A 9,522-nucleotide genomic window follows, 5' to 3' on the forward strand; every position below is an offset into this window, starting at 1 on the left:
CTGTAAAAGCATGAAGCAAAGACGGGCTGGAAAAGTAAAGGGTCTTATCCTTTGTATGTATTGAGTTTAGGCATGTGTCCTCTGGATCCTAATACCTACCACTTCTTTTCCACTGCCAAGGAAAAGGGGGTGTGGGTACATGACTGAAAATTCCTGTCACGACAGGCAGAGTTGAATTCAGGGCTGCCACTATGCAGCTGAGTAAATATTATATATTGTATTCTAGAAATTATAAGATAGTCAACTAAAAACTTGGTTTAATCCTGGGCTGATATGTTTTCCCAATTGTATGATGGGTAAACTTTAACAGGCATACAAGAAGGCAGCTTCTAGGGCATGTTCTGCTGGATGAGTAAAACTAGTACTACCTGCTCCTCCTTCCTTTAGAGAAGTTAGTGCATAAAGCTGCCCCTTCTGTACTGCTGTCTTGTCATAAAAGTAGTTTTCTATCTCCTTCCTTGTCTCCTGAAATAGAAGAAGCATTAGACTTTTGTATAAATGAGTAGTGAGATAGAAGCAGATAAAGATAACTGATTATTGTAGCACCTTATAGCTTGTTACCTTATTTCAGAAGATAAAATATCTCACAGGTGAGTTTGAACTTCAGAGGTATGAAATGTGGTGGTTTGGGCTGCTCTTGGGTGAAGCTTGCAATAGGGGGAATACTCTGGCCTCACCTGGTACTTCAGTCACTGTTCGTTAGCTGCCGATTGTCTTAACTTCCCTATCTAGGGAATACCGTTTCCAAGAGTTTATCATCTCTCATTTTCCTAGTAGCTGCCTGCACCATATTTTCTCATATATTTCCTTCTACCTTTCCTTTCTTTGCTCCATCCATTCACTGTGAGAAGGCTCAAGTTCTTTCTTACTGAAGTAGTGCAAGAGTGAATTGCAGGTGGAAAGGGGGCTCTGACTTGTTTTGATTAGACTTTTAACTAGTGATGCTTTCTGCAGTCCATACAGGCTTCTATAAAAAGGGGAAGGAGTGGAGCAAAGCATCTTTCATGGGACTTGGAGGGACAGGGAACCCCCTGGCATGGGGACCTTGGGGGTGGGTGGACGTTCCACAGCCTGTCGATCTGCCTAGTGACAAAATCGTTCATATGGGCAGAGTGCCACCAAGTGGCTTCTGAACTGTGTCCTTCAGAGTATTATTTATCAAGGCATTTACATGCCTTTTTTTTGTTTAAATAATGTGCTTTGGGAAAAAAAAAAAAAAACGAAACAACCAAACAAAATTGAAAAAACAAAACTTAAGGAGGAGAAATGGGGAAGTACTGCAATAAATGTATAGTTAATGTGTACCCGGTTCCTCTGAGACACGTTGGCATGTGGTCACTTTGGGATGGTGCTGTCTGGAGTAACCCAAATAGAATATTTTAAAGAGAGTCTGGAGATTTTTATGTTCTTGAGTCTGAATACCTTAATGGAGTTTATAGCTTTCTGCCTTCTTTTTTTTTATACTCAGGTAGCATTGGATAAAAGAATGGGGCTATGCTAGCTTAACTGATTAACAGTAATCCAAAGTTAGAGCTCAGTATTTGCATTTGATTTATAAGATTATAGGGCTTATCTCTCCATGCTGTTATTCTGGATTATCTATTTGGGTTTAATTTTACATCTTGCTTTAATCCTAACGACTTTTCAACCATAGGATATGTTCTGCCACTAGAAACCTGTACTGCTCTGATCCCATGCCCCGTCCTGTGTGTACTGCTCCTGTTCCGCCACACTAAGACTGGGAACCACATGGCCCTTCCTGTCTTGCTGCAGTGGCTGCTGCCGTAGTGTCAGCTGCTGCCTTCTTTCATGTTTTCAGACAGAAAAGAATTTCTCACCTTCCTGAGCAAGTGCTGCTAGACTGATGGTAAGGAATGTGACACCCTTGGGAATTCAAGCGGGAGACAGTACCAGCTAAGCTCTCAGTCCGTATGTCATTCCCCCATCTCCCCCAGTTTGAGCTTGAGATTTCTTGACCCACTTTTTCAAGGGGAGACTTAGACTATAACTTACTACGGCATTAAAATAGCTCACAATCTTTTCTGCTGTTGCAAGATTAACTGTCCTTGAGCTGGAAGCTTGCTGATTTATGATTCAAATGTGGAGGTAATTTCGTAGCACTGAGTAAGAAATGGCAAAAAAGCAATAAGCATAATAGCAGGGTCAGAACAGAAGAAATTAGTTGCAAGGCTTCTTTAATGAGGGTAATAACAGCTACCTACAGTGAATTTTGTTCAACCTCCCACAACCATCTCACGTTATATAATAATTTCTGCTAATGCTGCTGCGTATGGTATATTTTTATTTTAATTTTGTTTTTATGCCTTCTGTGTGAATGAGTTCTCCTTACTCTAAAACCAGCAGAAAACTCCCTTTAGCCAGGGTGCTGCAAATACAGCCCGCCAGCTCTCAAAAGAAAACACATTCCTAGTAAAATGTAGTTCTCCATAGCATTGTGGGTTATCTTTCGTCCTCCGTACAAAGCCCAATGGTGCCAGCTGCGTAAGGACAGCAATGTAGAGCCCTTGGTGGGGGAGGCAGACAGAAGCCTCAATAAGGTTACAGACTGAGAGAAGGCAGCAAGGGAGAGTTCGCTCCTTGGGGCCAAGACAGGTTTTAACATAGAAGTAAAGTGCTTGGAAAATGCAATCCTGGATTAGAACAGAGCAATCTTCCAACTACTCCAGTGTCTTCCCTGAGCTCTCTCCATGAATGCAGATACTAACTGCACTATGGTCTTACTAATACGTCAAACATTTACACATATTTACTTCCATTGTGTATGTTTCCAGTGTACATGAACCTGTATTGTACTGGCACGGGTGCAGACACATGTTATTGCTTTACATGCCAGTTATAAGTAAGGGGAGAAAGTAAGAGCAAGACTAAAACGATGAGATAGAAAAGAATAATTTTAAAAAGCTACTAGTGTGATATATTCATTAATGGGCTTAGCTTTTTATTTTTTTATGAATAACCCTGTTTTTTCATGCTGATGTGACAGACTACCCACAATATAAAATGATAATAGATGAGATTCACAAGCATAGTTACCAGCACTCTCAGGTTTTCAGCCTGTTTCTCACAGGATACTTTGATCCTGCCTGCATTTGGGGAAAAACAGTGCTAATTACCTGAAGTAATATGTCTGCAGTTCTGCTTCTGTAGAGCTGGAGTATTTCTGCTGTCATTTACACAGAGGCTAAAAAGTTTATTCTGATGGAATAAGACATAGCTGCAAGTTTCACTGTCTTTGTAAAGTGAAAAAGCAAGCAGTCTGGTGTTCTGAACTGAGGCAATTTATTTAAAAAATTGTGGATAAGTCTGTTTCTCCCCACCCAACCCCTTTCTGCTTTTGCTGATCCAATAGCTGCCAGTGCTTTGTATTTAGTCACTGTGGTAACCACTTACAAAGTACCAATGTCCGTAGAATCAACCCAATAGCAACCAGAAGGCAGAAATACTGGCTTCCTCGATAACCTGCTCTGAGTGTCATCACTGACATCCTGCTCCTTCAAGATCACCACCTCTCTCTATCCCATGGCCTGACCCTGACCATGATGTTCCTCTTCTTTTCCTCCTCCTCCTCGCTCTCCCTCTCTTCTGTCTCACCTTTTTTAACAGTAGGTTTCAGGTAACTATGGCAACAAGCCTGGGAATTTTCAGTGTATTCAATCAGCCTGAAATCTGGGTCATGTCTTTTTCATTAAGTGGAACTGTTGTATGGGGATAACTGGCCCAAACTCAGCCCTTGGTGCAAGAGAAAGCAGCACAAATTACAGCAGCACTTGCCAAGTACTTATGTGATGGCTGTATTTGGTCCACTATGTAGAAATACATAAAGGTATAAAGCAAGCCACTTATAATTTTGAGAATATTTAATAATTTTGAAAGCATTTAATCCATAACTTACCCAGGAGAGAACCATGCTGTAACTTGCTTTAATTGGTATTGATTTACAGGATGGTTGGAATACCCTCATGTCATGTTTGTTGTCCTAGGGTACGTATTAACTTCTCAGAGTTGTCTAGAGTGATGTAAATCAGACTAGTAGCCTCTCTCATTCTTTGAAGACAACATGTGGTGGTGTGAAATCTTAAAGCTGTCTCCTGGCAGAACAAGATAGTCATCTCCTCTAACCTGTCACTCTGCGGCCTGCCTGGATCTGCGATCATGCCTTAAACACAGAGAGATCTCCAGATTTTAACTTGTTGCAATGCCGAGGGAATAGCAAGATTGTCTCAAAAATTCCTCTCACACATTCGGATAGGCCATGTCTCCTTGCCCCTAGGATCACTTAAAAATCCAAAGACAGTTACTGCATTTATTCATGGGGAAGCCACGTGAAGCAACAGTTACAGGGTATTTTTGTACACACTTGATGTTGTGGGTCACCCTGGAGCAAAGCGCAAAGCCAGCAGCGTGATTGGTAACCTCTCTAATACTTTGTGTTTCTTACACTGTAAAATGGTAAACATCAGCTCTGAGACAGATTATTGCCAGGAGCAGGAAAGGGTTCAAAGATTTGGCAAGGTACCCAATAGTGTATCAGTTAACCAAGCCTCTGCAATACCAGATCTGAGCATATGATGCCACAGAAAAAGAAGAGCACACAAGGCTGTTTGTTACTCCCTTGCGTTTGTTGTGTTAGCCGTGACGAGCCAATAAAGGCTGCTGCCTTTCCCCCCAAAGCTTTGCAGTAGCTCAGGGTGTTACTGGGAACCACAAACACCCCTAGCTACTAGGCGCCTGCCAAGCACTCTGGGAAACAGCTCTTTTGTCTGCAGTTGGTTTTTGTATGCCTCAGCTCCCCACATCAGAGACCTCTGGCTGAGACCAGTTTCTGACACTAAGGAAGCGATGACTGGATCTGGAAAGGTTTTGAGTCACAGCAGAAACAATTACCATGAAGCTGTATGAAGCCACCAAGTGTGTGCTCAGCTGGATGGGCCTGTGACTCTGGGTGATGTGCAGGAACTCAGATAAATTAGAAGTGATGGGTTTCCTGAACTGAGGCATAAGAAAGGGGATGCATGTTTCAGCTTTTGCTTCCTTGCTCCTTGTTTTTGGATCACCATTACCTCCCACTGTCAGTGATGCAGGCTTGTTAGAGGAGGTTCATAATTCCATTTTCAGGAGCATGGGGTCTTTCCAGCAGACACGAGGGGCATTCGTCCCTAGTGGTAAGCTTCCTTCCTTTCAGGGGGCTTCAGAAGCTGCTGCTTTGTTCAATGTGAGCTGTCTGCACCAAGCAGCAGGATTGAGGTGGGGACGGGCAAGTTCTCAAAGCAGCTCTACATTTTCTGCTTTCGGCCATGCTCCCAGTGGGTCTCTGCAAGAGATCATAAAATCATAGAATCTTTAAGGTTGGAAAAGACCGCCACGATCATCAAGTCCAACCATCAACCAAACACCACCATGCCTAATAAACACCACCATGCCTACTAAGATCCTTTACTCAGTTTTACTTAGCATTCCTTGTAATCCCTGGCTTTCACCTTTCAGCAATACTCATTCAAATATCCCATTTCCAAAGGTGAAGAATGCAAAGATGAGGAGGGATATCGGACATTAGAGCCCTAAATTGTGACCAGAGCAATCACAGAACTCTCATTTTTATGGAATAAGGGTTTACAGATTTAAAGCTGATAGAGCTACGAGACTGAAGGGTACAGACACTGCTCTATGTACGTTAAAACTATGCCACTGACTGCATCAATTCAGCAAGTTTTAAACTAGAAGGGGGTAGATTTAGATTAGACATAGGGAAGAATTTTTTTTTATGATGAGGGTGGTGGAACACTGAAACAGGTTGCCCACAGAGGTGGCAGATGTCCCATCCCTGGAGATGTTCAACGCCAGGCTGGACGGGGCTCTGAGCAACCTGATCTGGTTGGAGATGTCCCTGCTCCTTGCAGGGGTCTTGGACCAGAGTTGCCTGTTTTTCATGGCAAGGTAATGACTGTCTTATGGTATTTCACAATAGTGCAGAAAATTAAAAATTTCCATTGAGCAGAGAAACTAGAAAAAATAAATTTGGGGTGACGACGCCAGCCTTCTGCTCAAGAAATAGCAGGGAAGCCAACAAAACCGTTTGCCTCATTGAGTGAAAGAGCTGTGTGTGCCAGCCGGAAAGCACAGCCCAGGCAGCTGGAAGGAGGGGGCAGCAGTAGGATGCAAGCTGGTCCCCCCACACTGCTCCGGGCTCAGGCAGCCCAGGTTTGCTCTGCTCTTCTCTGCTTTACAGCAGCAAGACTGTGCAGTTGTTCACACTGAAGCAAAAACACAGCTTCAGCTTGCTGCCTGCCAGGTGCTTGCCTGTCTGTATTCCCTGTATGACCAGAAAGCCACCAGTAATCCAAGAAAGAGACAAATACTCCTGCATAAAGTCACACGGAACCAGAAAAGTAGCCCCAGACTGAAATTGTCTGTGTCTATCTGCATCAAATTCGGAGGGAAAAAACTTAAGAGAGCTTTTTTTTCTGCTTGTTTTTATATTTTACTCTCAGATATGCTTTGGAATTAAGATGCATTTGTAACAAATCATTGGCCATACTTCAATGCCATCAATTCTGGGGGCTACTTCTGGGTTTTTTGGATCTAATCTATCTTTCTGTTGCTTAAAGTAGCAGTCCTATCAGGCTCACTATACACAGATTTTTGTAAAAGTAAATAGAAATTATATATAAAGACTGGTCTTGCCTATATTTAAATTAGAAGAGGTAATGTGAGGTTCATTACCCTAATTCATCAGACTGAAACTTAGGTGTCTGGTCTGACCTAGTCATCCATGCTTCCTCTACAGTCACCGGAGAGCAGAAGGCAACCTCCCCCTTACTAAAATAATTGCCTGAGATGAGAAGAACTTCCCTCTGAAAGTGCCCCTCTCTCTCTATGGACTGTAGCACTCCAGAAGATTGCTCTAAATTTTAGGCTTAGTTTTTTTTTTTCTATATCTAGTTAAATTTAATAAAATAAATTAATTCCAATGCACAAATGGGGCCTACAGGAAAGACGGGGAGAAATTCTTCAGCAGGGCCTGTTGCAACAGGATGAGGGGTAATGGTTTTAAAATAGAGGGAGGCAAATTCAGATTAGATATTAGGAAAAAAAATTTTACACTGAGGGTGTTAGAACACTGGAACAGGTTGCCCAGAGAGGTGGTGGATGCCCCATCTGTGGAAACGTTCAAAGCCAGGTTGGATGGGGCTCTTAGCAACCTGATCTGGTTGGAGATGTCCCTGCTCCTTGGAGGGGGGTTGGACTACGTGACCTTTAAAGGTCCCTTCCAACCCTAACCATTCTATGATTCTAAATGAAAAATTAAGCCTTGAAGAAGGCGACTGTGATTTTGAAACCTCAACACCTGCTTGTTGGAGGTAGCACAGGAGATGGACCCTTGTTAGGAAGGTCTTGAATAGTCAGGTGGGATCTAATGCCTCCATGGACATCTCTGAGTCCTGGGATTGCCGTAAGGGTGAATCCAGAGGAGAAGATGCTCTCTGGCATTATGCCAGATGCCCATGCCTGGACCTTGCAGAAGGCTTTTGTGACGGCACAAGCAGCAACACCTCACTGGCCTGCTCCCCACCACAGCCTACCTCAGTAATTCTTGGTATTAGCACTTCAGCATTCAACCTGAATGAAAACGTACTGCCTTTCTGCAGACGCATGGGAGGGGGCAAGCTGGGGAAGAAGAGGTGTGTGAGGCTTGTTGCATTGATCTCAGAGCTATAAAGGGGTGACATACATCACTGTTACTACCACAAAGACTGTTAGGTCTTTAAAAAAACGCTCCCTGGGGAACTGTAGTATGTAGCAGCTAGTGAAGGCAGAGAGCATGTACCCAGAGCCTGCCCCATGTGAGGGACTGGAGTCCCAGCACTTGGCTAACTGCACATTTTACGCACAGCCTCCCACAGCCTCTGCATGGAGCTTCTGCTGCACAGTCCTTTCTCCTCCCCAAACACAGTGGATTAGGGCTGATGATGGGGGAACAGTGTTGCACACACAAATGCTTGGGAAGCCATCAGTAGGTCATGGGGGCAGATTGGAAACTGAGGGCAGTTAGCAGCCAATGCAGCAGGCACTCAGGATAACACGCTTGCCTGCCCCCTGTCTCCCTGCACATGCATGAAAAGGCGCATTGTGATAGCTCTCTCTCAGCTGCTTTGGTGAGTGGGAGAGGAAGGGGTCCTACTCCTGAGGCTTCCCCTGGCCATGGACCATTGCCCCAAAGAGCAAACATGGCACCTTGAGGAGTCAACTGAACAGTCAGTTGGGTTGGGTCTTTGTGGGAAGGCTACGGAGGTCCACAATGGCTTGCACAGTTTTGGTTTTAGTGGGGGGCCCAAAGGTTTCAGCTGCAGGTTGTGTGTGGCTTGGGAGGAGGTAGGGAAGAGACTGCCATGCTCTGACACGTTTGTTGTCATACCACCATTTCCAGTGAAAGCATGAACCCGCAACATTTCTGTGGAACAGAGGAACTAGTAAAAGTAAACTGTGAGTAATTTTTGCCACCCCTCTTCCCAAGCAAACAGCAGTGAAGCAAACAAAACTCTTAGCATCGTGCAACCATGATGCATGATGCAAAATATGCTGGATGCTTAGTGTGTCTGTCTCACTGATCACCTCCAGAGGTGCCTGAAGCATCAGGAGGTTCTCCCTCCTTCTCCATTCAGTGCAAAACCAACAAAGCTACTTTCTGCCCCCACCAGCTAATGTCGGCTCTGCTCCCTTGCACCCATGTCCAAGTACCTTGTGCTTCTAGCTGTTCTGCTGCTGCAGAAGTCAACAGGCCACAGGGGAGGGAGCTTCCTGGGGTTCAAGTATGAATATAGCCTGCCCTGGTGAGACAAATTCTTCAAAGCTTCAATTCCCTCATTCCTCACAGGCAGAAGTCAAGGCAGGGATGGGTCTGTCCTAGTAGTCCCACTACCCTGCAGAAAATTGTGTCCTCAGGAAGCTGGAGGCTGTGGGAGAGCAGCTGTAAGACATGGACTGCCTTGGCTTCTCCCTCCAGGACAGGGAGGCATACTTTCCTCTCTTCCACAGGATCCTCTGATGGAGAAGGGAGGCCCTGGGGAGGCAGGAGGAGAGAGGAAGGACCCTATCAATGTAGTCACTGTCAGGATCCTCCAGGAAGAAGTTTGTGGTCTGGGGTAGCAGGGACAGATGTGAAAACAGCAGCTCCTACTGGCAACCAGTAACCTTCAGAACCACCACCAGATGACAACCCCAGGTTGACACCTTTGAGCCAGCTGCAGAGGAGGAGGAGGTCACCAAGCACCTCTGCTCGTCACCTCCTGCCCCTGTCAACTGCAAAGCACCCAAGGCACCCAAACCAAGCAAGTAGCAGCAAGCTCCAGACAGGATGCCATGACCAGCTGGGCCTCTTCCTTTCTCCTGGCAGCTGTGGGCATGAGGCCACTGCGCATGCCAGATACTGGGAGGATTATTTTTGCCCCCCCTCACCCCATCCCTTTTCTCATTTCTTCTTCCCTGTTCAGAGGCGTCATGGTC

This window comes from Chlamydotis macqueenii, chromosome 3 (assembly GCF_036417535.1).
Source record: "Chlamydotis macqueenii isolate bChlMac1 chromosome 3, bChlMac1.mat, whole genome shotgun sequence".
In the NCBI taxonomy this organism is placed as follows: domain Eukaryota; kingdom Metazoa; phylum Chordata; class Aves; order Otidiformes; family Otididae; genus Chlamydotis; species Chlamydotis macqueenii.